Below are 16344 nucleotides of genomic sequence, written 5' to 3'. Positions count from 1 at the left end.
GGATCCCCACATGCCTCGTGGGCCAGAACTTTCCTCAGAGACTGTGCCAGGCTGTGTCATCTGTCTGTCTGCCCATGGAATTAGTGACCTAATAGACGGTCCACCTCAGTGTCCCCCTTGAATCCCAACCCCCAACTTTTCAGTAGTGAAGAACTAGGGTTTGGCCGGTTAGCTGACTGGTTTTGTTTGGACTTTGGGACTTTTGTTGGTTGTTCACTTGGGTTTTGGTTTTGAGACAGAGCGTGCCTATATAGCCCAGGCTGGCCTCGAACTTTTGATCCTTTGCACAGCCTCTTAGGTGCTGGGATTGCAGGCAAGCACCACCACACCAGGCTTTTCTGTTCTTTATAGACTACTTTTTCGAGGCAGTTTTAGGTTCGCAGCAGAGAGCTGAACCCTCCGGAGAAACTGCACACTTCCAGCCCCAGCACCCCACAGCCATCTGCCATGGCCACAATCTACACTGACAACATCAGTTATCTACCGAAGTCCAGAGTGCTTTGGGGCTGGCTTTTGATGTCTGTGATGAACAGTTATTTTCATCAACTTGACCCAAGCTAGGATCACCTGGGAAAGGAAACATCAATAGAGAAAATGTCTCCATCTGACCAGCCTGTAGATGAATCTGTAGAACATTTTCTTGATTGATGATTGATATGTAATGGCCCATCTCACTGTGGGTGGTGTTGCCTTTGGTCATGGTGTTTATCACAACAACAGTCAAACCAGACAAGCAGCAGGTGCTCCTGACGGCTAAGCCAGCTCCCCAGTTCCCGTCTGTAGATTTCCCTATGTGGATCTTGCACAGATCTGTATCTTAATATTTCATTTTTGAAGTTCTAATACAATTGGTAATAGTTTTAAGCTTTTTATTACATTTGTGCATAATTGGCGGGGGGAGGGGCGGTGTGTGTGCTATAGCGCACATGCGCCCATCAGAGGATAACTTGCAAGAGTCAGTTCTCTCTTTCCACCGTGTGGGTCCTGGGAATCAGATTCAGGTCACAGCCTGTCTTAGTCAGGGTTTCTACTCCTGCACAAAACATGGAGACCAAGAAGCAAGTTGGGGAGGCAAGGGTTTATTCAGCTTACACTTCCACATTGCTGTTCATCACCAAAGGAAGTCAGGACTGGAACTCAAGCAGGTCAGAAAGCAGGAGCTGATGCAGAGTCCATGGAGGGATGTTCCTTACTGGCTTGCTTCTTCTGCCTTGCTCAGCTTGCTTTCTTATAGAACCCAGGACTAACAGCCCAGGGATGGCACCACCCACAATGGGCCCTCTCCGCTTGATCACTAATTGAGAAACTGCCTTACAGCTGGATCGCATTTCCTCAGGGAGGCTCCTTTCTCTGTGCTAACTCCAGCTTGTGTCAAGTTGACACACAAAACCAGTACACAGTCTTAGCTGCAAGTGCTTTTACCCAGTGAACCATGTCGCTGACCTAGTAGTAATATGCTTTTGTTGAGGGCTCTTGGTGCCGCTTCTAGGAATTTGGCATTTGTCACTGGGCTCGAACAAGGAAGTCGGCTCAGCTAAGCATGTCAGAAACGGTGACCACGGGGCTTTGTTTACTGCTTTGCTGAATTAATGCCTTGTGTGATCTCTTTGCTGACCACTTAATCACTATCCCGTGTGATCTCTTTATTCACTACTTGGCTTGATTGCTTTGTCTTTGATCTAAGAGCTGACCATGGTTTTTGGATGTATCTAGGCTATTTCAGCCTCAGTGCAGACTGGAGTCATGCTATAATTTTGTCTAATTGTTTTTCTTCTTTTCCAATCCTCACTCCCTTGCTTTAGACCCTGTTGACTGACTGAGCTGTCTTGGCCATGCTTTTAATTTCAAATCCCACTTGTCTGATACATGCATTAGGAAGGTAATGACTTTATCTACGCGTGCTTGCAGGGAGCCAAGCCAATCCAAGACTTCCTTGGAAGCCCGCATGACAAGACAAGGGGAGCATCTCTTCCTTGGCCTTACCAGGAACGGATTTGGTGAGGCCTGCAACCTGCTGCAGCCAATGCCTCAGGGGAGTCAAGGTTGTCATGGTTTCTGGGGTCTGGACTCTTCCCCCTGGGAGGTAGTTATCCGTCCTTGGGCAGCTGTGTCTGAGGCATCCTGTGTTCTCTTTGCCAAGACTGTCTGACCTGTAGCTTGGCCGTTCTCCCCCCTGTAAGTAGTATATAAGATGTTATACTTAATCCTCCTGACCCCAGGTATTGCCTTTGTGTCTTCTCTGCTTCTTAACCTGATCCTCACACACAGCACCTCATTCGGGACCCTTATTTCTGCCGGTTTCAGGTCAAATGTTTGTCTTATAACCTTTCTATGCTCACTGTATTCAGTTTTTTGCTAGTTATAGGAACTGGAGGAGGAGGAGGATGAGGAAGAGGAAGAGGAAGAGGAGGAGGAGGAAGAGGAGGAGGAGGAAGAGGAGGAGGGGGAGGGAGGGGGAGGGGGGAGGAAGAGGAGGAAGAAGAGGAGGGGGGGAATCTTTTATGCTATTCCCTTTCTTGTCTTATTGCATTGGTTGAAACTTCCCGTACGGTGTCAGACAGTAGTGATGAGCTGGCCTTGTGCCTGCTGTCTGCAGGAGAGCCACCAGCTTCTCGTCTTCCACTCTGGGATCGGCCATGCTCTGTGGATTTTTATTATGATGTTGAAGTTCCTTTCCATCTCTTAGTTGCTGAGCATTTTACCCCATGTAGTTTGTGTTTTTGCCACATGGTGTTTTGGTTTGGGTTTTCTGTCTGTTTGTTCTTTGTTTTTGTTTTTTTTTTTTATTTGTGGTTTGGTTTTTGGTTTTTTATTATTGTTTTGTTTTGTCTTTTTCTTTCTTCAGTCTCTTCAAACAGTGAATTTTATTAATTGGCTTTCTAATACTGAGCCAGCCTTACATGCCTAGTAAACTCCCTCTTAGTTGTGGTGCTGGGTCCCTTTGCTGACACTCCTAGCCTATAATGACTTTCTAGCCTTGGGCTGAGCCTGTGACTGGAAGGATCGCCTTTTTCCCTCCACAGGCCTGTTTTCATTATTTCATTAAAGCCTAAGCCACAATGCACTGCTCTGCTGTACCTGGGCCTTGTCCCTGACTCTGCCAGCTTGAACCAGCTTGAACCAGGGCAGGTCTAATCTTCCTACTGAATCCATACCCCATACACTGTGCAATCTGGGTGCATTCCGGGCTCCATAGCAGAGCCCCCACCTCCACCCACACCCACACCTCCACCCACACACAGCCTCCTCAGAGCTTCTTATTGTTTTGTTTTTGTTTTATGAATACACACTAGCTCTCTTCAGACACACCAGAAGAGGGCATCAGATACCATTACAGATGGTTGTAGCTGGGATTTGAACTCAGGACCTCTGGAGCTCTTAACCGCTGAGCCATCTCTCCAGCCCCCCCCCCCCCTTCACGGCTTCTTACCTCTCTCTAACTCTGAGCTCTTTGAGCTCTGCTACAACCCAGAGACCACAGCAAGCGGCCTCCACAGCGCACACATTTCCTGGGAAACTGGGCTGATCCTTCATCCTGCTTCTGGGAATACAAAAAAGTAAACCAGATCCAGCCAGCCACTGTCCTCAGACCCTGCAGTGTTGTGGAAAGAGATATGAATGAGTCACAGAGGAGTCAAGGTCAGATCCGAGAGGCAGGGAAGTACAGCAGCCAATCCCAGCGCCCTTTAGCGGCTATCCTGTGCGGCTACCCAGGATGCTGCTTGCAGCTTCGATGACCTCTCCCTGGCTCCGGCGCTGATGCCAGTCAGAGCTTCCCCGCTTTCCCTTCCTTTCCATTGTAAACACATCAACGGCTGACCACTGCCCGAGACCAGTCATCACTATTCAGTTTAAAAACCCCCTGAGAGACCATGGAACCGGCTCCGTCAATGCAGCGCCTGCGGCCCAGCACGAGGACTTGCGTTCTGATGACCAATGTCCTTGTGAACACATCGGTCATGTGATGCACATCTAGAGTCCCAGGACTGCCAGAGGTCTGGTACCCGTGGACTTCTGGAACTCACTGGCAAGTCAGCCTAACAAAGTTACTAAACTTCCATGAGAGAATCTGTCTCAAAAATATGAAGACTGAGTGAAAAAAAAAAAAAACATGTACTCTTAATTTCTGCCTTCTACACACACAAACACACACACACACACTTCCCTCTGAGGCTAAGGAAAGACAGCTGCACCTGGCCCAGCCAGCTCTCCTCAGAGCTGAGAGGTCAAAAGTCTGACATTTTTTGGACCCCACACAAAAAAATTAATTCCTAGACTGGAGAGAGACTCAGCAGTTAGAACACATGGTAGGTTTACTGTTTGGTTCCCAGCACCTATAGGAATGACTCATGACCACCCGTAATGCCAGCTCTGAGAAATCTGCCCTCTTCTGGCCTCTAAGTTACCTGCATTGTGCTTTTGTGCGTGCATGCACCCCACACCCCCACACCCACCCATGCACTCAAAAATTTAAAAATAATAAATATTTTTAAAAGTTTCAACTGTATTATAAAGTCTGCCTGGGTGGTCTTTATGAAAAATAGTTCGTGATTTCTTTTGTAGAAGAGCCCCCACCCCCACCCCCCACCCGTAAATGGGAAAATCCTGGCACCATCTTGAGACGGTGCTGAAAGGCGCTTTCTCTGAGGACTTCCTTCTGACTTGTAAATTAAGAACAAAGCTCCATTCTGCCCCTGTCTAAAGAAGGACACAGTTAGGGGCAGATGTTTTAAGGGTCATCCCCCACACCATGAGCCCACGTTTGATACTCATGGTCGATATATTTGTCCCAAGGGATAGTGGGATAAAAGTCAGGCAGTGGTAAACAGATGCTGACCCATTCATTGTTTGAGCTGGGATTTGTTCAAGTGCAGATTCTCACTGAGGGGAAAGGGGCGTGGAGAGAAAAATCAGAGCATGAGACAAACAAGTCCTACCCCTGCTCAGACTCACTAACAACTAGACCTGTTGCCTAGAGTGCGTGACTGCAACAGGAACCACCCACCAACAAGAGTCCAGTGCCTCCCCCACCCCCAAGGGACTGATGGCTCCCAGGCTAGCTGGGAGGAAGGCTGGGAGCAGAGAGAGGCAGCCCCATGTGACTTCCCGGGAGCCTGTTTGTTTATTCTGGTGAGACAGGCAGACAAACTCCCAGCTGGCCTGGGAACTGTCACAAAGCTACAGTTACTTGCCTCTGACCCCTGAACTCCAGACCTGCATCTCTCTTTTCCTTTGTCATTTACCATTGTTGCTGTTGGCTTTTTGAGATGGGATCTCTCACTCACATGCAGATGGTCCCTTGTTGAAAGGAGCATGTGAGAGAAGAAGAGACAGCCGCCTAGAGCGTAAGACAGTCTATGACCTCCCAACATTACCACAGAGGACCAAAATTCCAACCACTGAGGGACACGCTCATGGCAGGGACCAGTTAACAGATGAGTTGAGGGTCACTAAATCTAGTTCTTTCCACACCCACTGGTGACAGTGAGAAGATGATACCAGGGAAGGTGCCATGCCTCACTGTGGAGGCTGCTCTACCTCAGGAGCTGTGTGGCACTTGCCTCAGATGGGCTCTGATGCTGCCAGGCTGGCTGCTTGGATCCTGTTCCTAACTCTGTAGCCGCAATAGTGTCTTCATCTGGCTGAGCCAGAGCCCTGCAGTGCTTGCTTGCAAAATTCTCTCTCTCTCTCTCTCCCTCTTTCCCTCTCCCTCTTTCCCTCTCCCTCTCCCTCTTTCCCTCTCCCTCTCCCTCTCCCTCTCCCTCTCCCTCTCCCTCTCCCTCTCCCTCTCCCTCTCCCTCTCCCTCTCCCTCTCCCTCTCCCTCTCCCTCTCCCTCTCCCTCTCCCTCTCTCTCTCCTCTGTTTGTGTGTGTGTGTGTTAGGTGGTAGGTGTCTTCCTCTCACTGTCTTCTCCTTTGAACCTAGAGCTTACCATTCATCTAGACACCATGGCCAGAAAGTTCTGCGATTGGCCTATCTCTGCCCCCCTAATCCCCAACACCCTCCTCCCAACCCAATGCAAGGATTATAGACAGGGACCATCATGCCCGGCTTTCGCATAATGTTGGGTATCTAAACTTAGGTCCCATGCTTGCCCAGTGACCATTCTACCCACTGAACCATTCCTAGTCCCTGCTTGGGTTGGTTTTTTTTTTTAACAAAACAAAACAAACAAACAAAAATCAGGGTTTTTCTTTGGCCTAGAGCCTGCCAATCATGCTAGGCTTGGCTGGCCAGCAGTCCCAGGAACCCTATCTGCACCCCCAGCACACCAGAGCACCTAGCTTTTAACCATGGGCTCTGGGGATAGAGCCCAAGTCCTCCTGCTTGCAGCAAAGGCAAGCAGTTTGCCAGCTGGGCTTTCTTGCCAGCCCTTTGCTCCCTTCTTATTCCCATGCAATCCCCTTCACCCCACAGCCTGAGACTTGGGGATACCTATGGCATGTCACTAGAGTTGCATACACACCCTTGGGTGAGCTTTCAGTAGGCCCTGTGCCAGCCGGCTGGAAGGACTCCACCCAAACTACTGTGTTCATGAAAGGGACTCAGACTCTGACTGAAGTCCTGGGGGGATTTATAGAAACACCTCTGTTATGAATAACTCTAACCTAAATGAATATTTCCTGGGGCTGGGGTATACAGCTCAGCTAGGCTTGGCTGGCCAGCAGCTCCAGGAATCCTATCCAGCATGCACACCCTAGGTATGATCCCCAGCCCCCAAAATTAATTAATTAACTAGTTAGTTAACTAATCAGAGGGTTTTGTTTGAAGTTGGGCTTTTGCTAAACAGTTTTATCGAGCTGTTATCCAGGTGCCCCACAATTCACCAGTTTCCCTTGTAGCATCCAATGCCATCAGTATCTTCATGGAGTTACACAACCTCCACAATCTATTTTCAAACATTGCATCACTCCTCAAACAAGCCATACCCCGTAGCCATCAGCCCAGCATACTGCTCCCACCCTCCCCACCCCCCATCCCCCGTCTAGCCTTTGACGCTAATCCACTTTCTGTGTCTGCGTTTGTTCACTCCGGACATAAATAGAATCAGATATTATGTGGCTTTTAGTGTCTGCTTCTTTCACTTAGCAGATATCTTCCAGGTTTCTCCCACCGTAGCAGTCTCCGGAACATCTTTCCCTTAAGCTGAGTCATGTTCCGTTGGGTGGTAACAAACCGCATCTTCTTTACCCATCTGTTCCGTTAATGGGCATTTGGGTTGCTTGGCTGTCTGGCTTTTAGGAACACCGCTGCCGTGAGCATTTCTATAGGCAAGTTTTTAAAGTACTGCTTCTCCTTTGCAATCACCAGTCAGGAATGTACCGAGGTCCTCAAGAGACTGGTTGGCTAAGGGTATAAACCCCAAAGACTTCACAGAGGGTCGGGGGGCAGCTTAAGACTCCAGGGTCCAATGTGCTTGCAAGTGTGGAACTGTGAGGAGTGCAGAGTTGCCCCTGCCCATCCTCACTGCCCCCTCCAGCTCACGCCCTCCTGTCGGGGGAACCTTGATGGTACCAGGCACTGGTGATTTGGGGATCCGCTGTATGAATGACTTTAGGTCTGGTGGCATATGGTTATGTAATTCATGGTCAGGTCTGTGTGCTACTGTTACATAGGCTTCTTAGAAGCACCCCTAGATGCCGTCTTGTTGAGAGGCAAGGACACTAGGTAGGCACAATATCACTACCTTGAACTTCATGCTCCTGTCTCCACCTCCGGAGTGCTAGGGTTAAAGGTGTGTGCCACTACTCCTGGCATATGCCATGCTGGGGATAGAATCCAGGGTCTCCTGTATGCTAGGCAAGCACTCTACCACCTGCTACATCCCCAGGCCCCAATCATCTTTGTAAAGACTTTTAACTTTATGTGTACCAGTGTTTGGTCTGTGAACCATCGGCATGCAGTGCCCAAGGAAACTAATAGTGTGTCAGAGCCTTTGGAACTGGAGCTACAGATTAGCTGCCATTTGGGTTCTGAGAATTGAACCCAGGTCCTCTGCAAGAGCAGCCAGTGCTCTTAACTGCTGAGCCCTGTCTCCAGCCCCATTTTTAAACGAGAAAATAATCATATATTTTAGCATGTTGGTGTTATACTGTTGCATAACAAACTACTTCAGGATTTAGTAGACTAGGGGCTACATAGGACACAGTGTCCCCAGAAAAACAAAAAATCGGGCTGGAGAGATGGCTCGGTGGTTAAGAGCACTGACTCTTCTTCCTGAGGTCTTGAGTTCAATTCCCAGTAACCACATGGTGGCTCACAACCATCTGTAATGGGATCTGATGCCCTCTTCTGGTGTATGTGAAGACAGCTACAATAAACATATACATAAAATAAATTTAAAAATCTAAAAAAAAAAAGGATTTAGTAGACTAAATAGTAGGTATTCTTTTTTTGTTTTGTTTTGTTTTTTGAGACAGGGTTTCTCTGTATAGCCCTGGCTGTCCTGGAACTCACTATGTAGACCAGGCTGGCCTCGAACTCAGAAATCTGCCTGCCTCTGCCTCCCAGGTGCTGGGATTAAAGGCATGTGCCACCACTGCCCAGCATAGCAGGTATTTTAACAGATGACAGATCTACAAAGTGGCAGTTCTGCTGACTGGGCTGGCTTCTGCTGTTGCCTGGCCTGGGCTGGGCTGCCTGGTCTAGGATGGGCCTGTGCTCACTTCCAAAGATGGAAGGGCAATCGTGGGGAGGGGTGGAGCTTCCTAGACCACGGGTCTGGTGTTTTCCAATGTGCGAGCCTGCTGCACAGACTTCTCTACTGAGGGGATCTGGATTCAGGTTGGAAAGGTCACTTAGAGCCGTGCGTGAAAGCAGAACATTATGACAGGTGGCGTCTGTGATAGAGAAGAGCTGTGCATGTCACAGAGGACAAAAGCAACTTCTACCCAGAACTTAAGGGTGAGCCACTGCCACCTGGCAAAACTCATTTTTTTCTTTTCTTTTTCTTTTTTTGTTTGTTTGGTTTAGGTTGGATTTGTTTATTTGTGAGACAGGGTTTCTCTGTAGCCATGGCTGTCCTGAAACTCCCTCTGTAGACCAGGCTGACCTTGAACTCAGAGATCCACCTGCCTCTGCCTCCCAAGTGCCAAGTGTCTGGATTAAAGGCATGAGCCACCACCACCATCATTATTTCATTTGTGTATATGCTTATGCCACAAGTATGCAGGAATCCTTGGGTCCAAATCCCAGGATAAACCAAGCTTGGTAGTAGCAGAGGCTATCCTTGGGTACATAGTGAGTTCAAGCCAGCCTAGACTACATAAGACCCTGTCCCAAAACAAAAACAAAAACAAAACAAAAAAACAACCTTCAAACAAAAAAAGAGTAAAGTTAAATCGAGCAGTGGTGGCGCACGCCTTTAATCCCAGCACTCAGGAGGCAGAGGCAGGTGGATCTCTGTGAGTTAAAGGCCAGCCTGGTCTATAAAGCATGCTTTAGGACAGCCAGAACTACACAGAGAAAACCCTGGGACAAAAAACAAAAAACAAAAATAAAATAAAAATAAAAATAAAAACAAAAACAAACAAACAAAAAAAGTGAAGTTGCCTAAGCATAGAACACTGAGGCCCCGCATGCGGTCCTGGCATTGCCAACTAAAAACAAACAACTCTCAGTTCTTAAGTCACTTTGAAAATGAGCGGAGACTGAGACTGGAGACAGGAAACTATTGATAAACACAGTGTTGGCTGGTGACGCCACGTTCCATGGGATCCAGAGTCCTGCACAGGTGTGCTGAGATCAAATAACAAGTGCACAGACAACCTGACCTTAGCGCTCCCTGGCTTAAGCTGGGCGGGAGGTGGGGGAGGGGGAAGGCTGGGGAGGTGGCTCAGCACACGTCAGAAGATTAGGACCTGCACCTGCCTCCTGCAAGCTGTCCTCTAACCTACCTCCACAACACGCTGTTGGACACACACACACACACACACACACACACACACACACACACATACACACACACACACACACACACACTTGATTGACAGGACTCCACAGACCCATGGCTGGATGCCAGGGGATCAGAAAATGATTGATTTCCTCCTTGAGGACACGCCCTCAGCACCATGCAAATTAAAAACAAAACAAAACAAAAATAGGGCTGGCGAGATGGTTCAGAGGTTAAGAGCACTGGCTGCTCTCCCGAAGCTTCTGAGTTCAAATCCCAGCAACCACATGGTGGCTCACAACCATCTGTAATGGGATCCGATGCCCTCTTCTGGTGTGTCTGAAGTCAGCTACAGTGTACTTAGATATAATAAATAAATAAATCTTTTTTAAAAATTTAACTTGGCACCATGGTGCAAATTTGTAATCCCAGCACTTGGGATGCTGAGGCAAGAGGACCAAGAGCTCACAGTAGGTGTTCTCAGCCTTCCCTGCACCACCCTCTAATGCCAGCCAAGTGCCGCCTCTCACTAGCCGAGCTCCAGCCAAAGGGCGGGGTGGGGGTGGGGGGTAAGTAAGGAGGTTCTCATACCATGGCTCCTACAAAGCAGACTGCCCACAAATCCAGTAGTGGTAAAGCACCCAGGAAACAACTGGCTACAAAAGCCGCTCGCTAGAGTGCGCCCTCTACTGGAGGGGAGAGGAAACCTCATCGTTACAGATCTGGTACTGTGGAAACATAGGGGACAGAATCAGGTATTGGCAGTTTCTCCACGTTCATTTGTGAGTGAATTTTTAATGCAAATGCAAGATGTAAAGCATTAATGCAAGAAAAATGTTTCAGTGAACACATTTCAACAGTTCAACTCTAGAACAATTATAAATAGACCTGTTAAATTTTTCTGGACACACACACACACACAAAAATTTTGGACAATGCCAGCATTTGGATTTTTAAAAAATAAGTAAATTTCTTATTGACGGCAGCAACTAAATGGTGTCTGTAGCATTTCTATCATCCAGTGGATTCCATACACTCACTCTACTTTTCTAACTGAGTTGTCCTTCATGCAAGTACATGTTTTTAATGTTGTCTGTCTTCTGAGCTCTTCCTGTAAGTTTGCTACTAAAATACATTAAACTATTTAAAAAATAAATAGAGCTCACAGTAGCCTTCCCTATGCAGCAAGTTAGAAGAACCTGGGTTACTTGAGAGCCTGTCTCGAAATGTCTCAAAAGGTTGACTGACTAGCATGTCACATTATAGTGGCAGCCACCTCTGGCTACAGGGAGCAAATGGTCTGTCTGTCTGGGCATGAGTGGAGCCATGAGGTTTGCACAATGCCAACATTGTGTTTCTTTGATTGAGTCCCCCTGGGTAAGTGATGAGTTTGGAGAGCTTGTTTAAGGAAGTCGTTGAAGTTAAATGCGGTCATAAAGCAAAAGAAGAAACTCCAGCAGGGCACACATCAGAAAGAAGGTCACATAAGGACGCAGAGAGAAGGCAGCCAGGAAGGAACCCCTCGCAGAATCCAGCCCTGTCCACCCTTGATCTCAGACATCAGGCCTCCAGCTCTTGGAGGAGGCACAAGGGTCAGCCACTGGAGCTCCGGTCTGGGAGAACACGTGAGCGGAATGGATGCATTATGTAACCTGCCATTTCCAGCTCTGGGGACAGTGACGTTTACATTGTTGACAGTTGTGTTCCTCAGCCAAGCTGGCTCTGGAGCTGTGAATGCAGAAATTCAGAAGCAGTTTCTGAATGTCCTGCAGCTCACCACTGTAACACAACTGTACGGTGTGAAATACTCTTTGAAGCCCCTTCCAGGCATTGAGAAACAGCATCTGCTTACAGCTTCCTGTGGGAAGCAGGCCATGGGCACTAACTGACGTGTGTAGCTCAGGTGAAGAACATATGATGCTTAGCTTGGGGTGCGGGGGCTGGTTATTCAGCCTTCCATTGTTTTGATCCTCTGAGATAATTGCTGATATCAAATATGAGTCGTAAAAAATATAAAACTTAAGTTGAAGCATCCCACCTCTCTTCCTCCTGGGAAATGATAACTAGACGTGACACCTGCTCACAGTCACTGTCCCAGATACTCTTCATAGGGGCTTGTGACCAATTCAGGAACAAAACACTTCTAAGGTATAGGTATGGGAGTGTGACCAGCGTAAGGGGCCAAGTCCCCGCCCCCTCATCTTTAACAACCAGGATAGAAATGCCAGCTTGAGTTCTCTATTCAGAGATGGGCTCATCTAGTGGTTGCCTGAGCAATGCTGGCACAGCCTCTCCTGGAAGATTATCTGACCCCCATCCCCCTTCCATCCCCAGAGGGAAAGCCCTAGAGCAAAGGACAGCTGAAGGAAGAAACATCTCCCGGGACAGCAAGTTCCCAGGAACACTTGGGGCCCAGCCAGTACAAGCCAGTCTCTCAGAGAACAACAAATGGGGTGACAAAAGCAAGTGGCACGAAGTGTATGCTCAAAAATGATGGGTGCAGCCAGGCAATGGTGGCACATGCCCTTAATCCCAGCACTCAGGAGGCAGAAGCAGGTGGATCTCTGAGTTCAAGGCCAGCGTGGTCTATAGGTCTATAGAGGTAGTTCCAGGACAGCCAGGGCTACACAGAAAAGCCCTGTCTCAGACACACACACACACACACACACACACACAGAGAGAGATTGAGAGAGAGAGAGAGAGAGAGAGAGAGAGAGAGAGAGAGAGAGAGAGGCCAAACAGCCCCACTTTTACCTGGCTGGCATCTGTTGCTAGGTAACTGTTGGGCGGAGCCAGGAGGAAATGCTAACACTGAGAGTCTATCTTTTACTCAGGATACCTATCCAAATATTGATCTCACAGGTGTGCCCAGTAGTGCGCCCAGGGCCTACTAGCTGGCAGGGCATCCTTTGACCTAGTCCAGTTGAAATTCAGTGTCACAAGAACCAAAGAGTACAGAGCCTTGTAGGTCACACAGCAGCAACCCCATCAGCAACCAGGCTTCTGGAAGATCTCAGACCTGGAGTGTAGGTCCCTCCTACTTACTGACATTGACCCCAGCTGCTTCTCTCCCCTTAGTTCTTCCCCCACCACTCTCTGTCTGCACCCCCCACCCCCACCCCGACCCCACCTCCACCCTTCAAACCCCCAACTCACCAGGCTTCAGCCACACTGGCCTCTGTCTTTCTATCTCTTACGTAATCCCAGCTTCCTTCCACCTTAGGGCCTTCACACTTCCTGTTCCCACTGGTCAGACTCCCCAGCCTCTTACCAATGTAGTTTCTCTGCATCCTCTGTGTCTCAGCCCCATGTCAGCTCTGCACTCTCCCCAAAGGGAATGTTAGCTGTTCACAGTGATTGCATCTTTACTGCCTTCCTGCCTGCGCTGAATTCAAGCATAATTTAATGAACCTTTATTCCTTTGTTAGCAGTTGATCTCTACCGCTAGATAAAACTGCATGAGGGAGTATTTCTTACTCACACCGAACACTGGGTCTGACACTGAGGAAGAATTCGGGTAGAAGCTGTGTGTATATGTATGTAGAGTGTGTGTGTGTGTGTGTGTGTGTGTGTGTGTGTGTGTGTGGTGTACGTGCAAGTACACACACCTGAGTGTTTACATGTGTACAAAGGGAAATGTTGGGTGCCCTGCTCTCTCTTTCCATGACTCCCATGAGACAGGGTCTCTCGCTGAACCTGGAGCTAGGCTGGCAGCTAGCAAGTCCCAGCGATCCTCCTGCCTCCAACCTCCCTAGAATCTAAACTCAGGTTCTCATGGTTCTTACCCACTGAGCCATCTCTCCAGCCCAATACTCCCCTACACATACATGCGCGCACGCACACAGACACACACACAGACACACACACATACACACACACACACACACACTCACACACACTTTTGCAGAGCTGGGGAATCAAATCCACTCAGAGCCTAGCACATGCTCAGTGTGAGCAGAGCTCCGCCCCTGCCCTATGGCCTACTTTATTCAGCAAAATGAAACCATGGTTTCCCAGTGTCTTTAAGGGCTGGCACTGGAGATAAGGTGCCCCTGTCCTGGTGGAACCCACAGGTCAGTGGGCAGGGCCTTGGGGCAGAGCCATGAAAGCTGCAAGGGAGGAGTGGCAGCGTCCCAAGGGAGCAGGAAAGGCCACTTCTAACCCTTAGGAGCCAAACCACACGAAGCAGGTCCTTGGTACCTCAATCCCTTCCTCTGTGAATGGGGGACTGTGATAATGTGGTTTTGTTATTGTGAGTGAATCCACATGAGACAGATATTCTCTCCATGTGACCAGATGCTGACCTGACAGGCCTGTCCCCTCCCCTTGCTTGTATCCAGAGTATCGGCTTCTTTCACATGGAAACCTCCTTACTCTGTCCTGCGTGCACTGCAGCCGTGCCAAGGCTGCGACTGGAGCCAGCTCTTTGGAAGGACACAGACACCGATCATTTCTACAAGCTAATGAATTCTTTAAATCCTTGGGACTTAGCGGCCCTGGGCAGCGTGCTTTGATCCCCTCTTTCAGAATAACTGGGTCTAGAAAAATAAATACCCATGAAGGACTAGGACCCTGTGGGGGTTTGGGGGGCACAGAGGGCTAGCGATGTAGCCCGTGAGAAGAGTGGGTTGCCTAGCATGCATGAAGCCCTGGGTTCTGTCCCTAGCACTGGATAAGCTGGTGCAATCTGTCATTTGTATGCTAGAAAGATGGAGGCAGAAGATTCAGAAATTGAAAGTCACCTTCGGCTAGATATCAAGGTTGAGCCCCGCCTGGTCTACACAAGAGCCTTTCTTAAAATAAACAAACAAGCAAGCAAATGACAATTGCTCATGGCAAAGTGTCTTGGTGAGCCTGAGGCTGTTCTGTCTCACCTACAACACAGGGACTTTTGTATGTGTCACTACCGGGGTCCCTGATTGGGACCTAGGACTTTTTACTTTGAGTGCTTGTTGGTGTCGGACACTTCAGTTCCTGGTCTGCCAGAGGGAACTCTTAAATGCCGCCCTGTGCAACTGCGGCGAAGCCACCAAGCAGACAGAGCCCTTCAGCCTTACCCACAGTCCTTACTTTCTGGTTTGCCTCTAGGCAAATGCTTAGCAGAATAAGATGAGGATACCCAGATTTCAGCACCAGTGGCTAGGAAAGCCAGCTGCCGGCAGTTGTGGATCTAGGATCGGGCACTTTGACTCTGAACCTCTAGGTTGGCCACAGCTGGAAAGTGTAACCAGGTCAGGCTTGGTTTTGGAGCCCAGCATCATCATCAGAAACTTTAGTGTTGAGGTGAAATATAAGCTGTGGCCTCTGATGACCTAGGCTCAGCTGTGATGTGCATATGGAACGCCCAGGTCAGAGCGGTCATTAGCCCTTCCCTCCTGTCTACAAGAACTATGCCCTCCCTTTCTGTGCAGGCCCCTCGCTGGTTCCCGTCAGCCATTTGTCTCCCACAGAAGCCTTGGCTATCCCATCCTCAACCTCAGCTTGTCACTTAGAGTCACTTTACAGCCAGCCATTTCCCACCATCTCAGGCCAGTGACCCTGGTCTCAGGGTTGTCCTTTCTTGTCTGCACCACCCACCTAATCTCAAGAACCCAGCCTTAGGCTAACAGATTCCTTGTCCACATGGCCTCCAAGATGGTCTGTCTTGGTCACCCCTTGATCCTTCCAGAACTGCTCAGCAGTTTCCATTGCTCTTGGGATAGAACGGTAACCCCATGTTCTCTTCCTCTCTCTTTCTGCTATTCTCCAGCCCCACAGGACTCATGACTTGCCAGCCTTTCTCTCCAGGCTCCAGGCCTTACCCCAGGATGCTCTCTATCCCTGGGTCACTATCCCAACCCTTGACAATCAATCTTCAGGTACCCCTTCCTCAGAGAGACCCTCCCAATGTCTCCCCAGAGGAATTCGATGACTTGCTGCCTTCAGACCTTTTAGGGCTTTTGCAACCTCTGAGACTCTCCATGAAGCTTGTGTTCTGGAGGTCAAGTCAGATTTGTAGTGGAGAAAGGGGGCAAATCAGCATTCATTGTGTGCAGACATGAATTAATGGGTGAATGAATGAATGAATGAATGAGATCTGTTCTGTTTCCCTGCTCCTCGGGGTTGGATGCTGCTGTGAATCTAGGTATCATTGTATCTCCAACACAAGCTAGCCATATTAATGCCCTTGCTTCAGCATCCCTCAGAACTGAAGGCAGGCAGCCAATGCTGGGTGCCAGGCTAGGGAGTAACAGGTCTTCTCCTGTGGTGGTTTGAATACGTTTGGTCCCTGTCTTAGTTAGGGCTTTACTGCTGTGAACAGATACCATGACCAAGGCAACTCTTATAAGGATAACATTTAATTGGGGCTGGCTTACAGGTTCAGAGGGTCATTCCATTATCATCAAGGCAGGAACATGGCAGCATCCAGGCAGGCATGGTACAGGAGGAGCTGAGTTCTACATCTTCATCTG

At 48.8% G+C, this 16344-nt stretch overlaps 1 long non-coding RNA gene across 1 annotated transcript; it reads right to left on the bottom strand.

Annotated features, from left to right (window-relative positions):
* Positions 1-1374: 1374 nt before the first annotated feature.
* Positions 1375-13213, bottom strand: Gm42354. Its single transcript, XR_881588.1, has 3 exons — positions 13164-13213; positions 3431-3592; positions 1375-2173 (listed from the first exon to the last, which is right to left on the bottom strand). It is a non-coding gene; the product is annotated as a predicted gene, 42354 (long non-coding RNA).
* Between the last annotated feature and the right edge of the window lie 3131 nt (positions 13214-16344).

This window comes from Mus musculus, chromosome 4 (assembly GCF_000001635.26).
Source record: "Mus musculus strain C57BL/6J chromosome 4, GRCm38.p6 C57BL/6J".
In the NCBI taxonomy this organism is placed as follows: domain Eukaryota; kingdom Metazoa; phylum Chordata; class Mammalia; order Rodentia; family Muridae; genus Mus; species Mus musculus.
The sequence above is the reverse complement of the archived record's forward strand: the minus strand, read 5'-3'. Positions and strand labels throughout refer to the sequence as shown.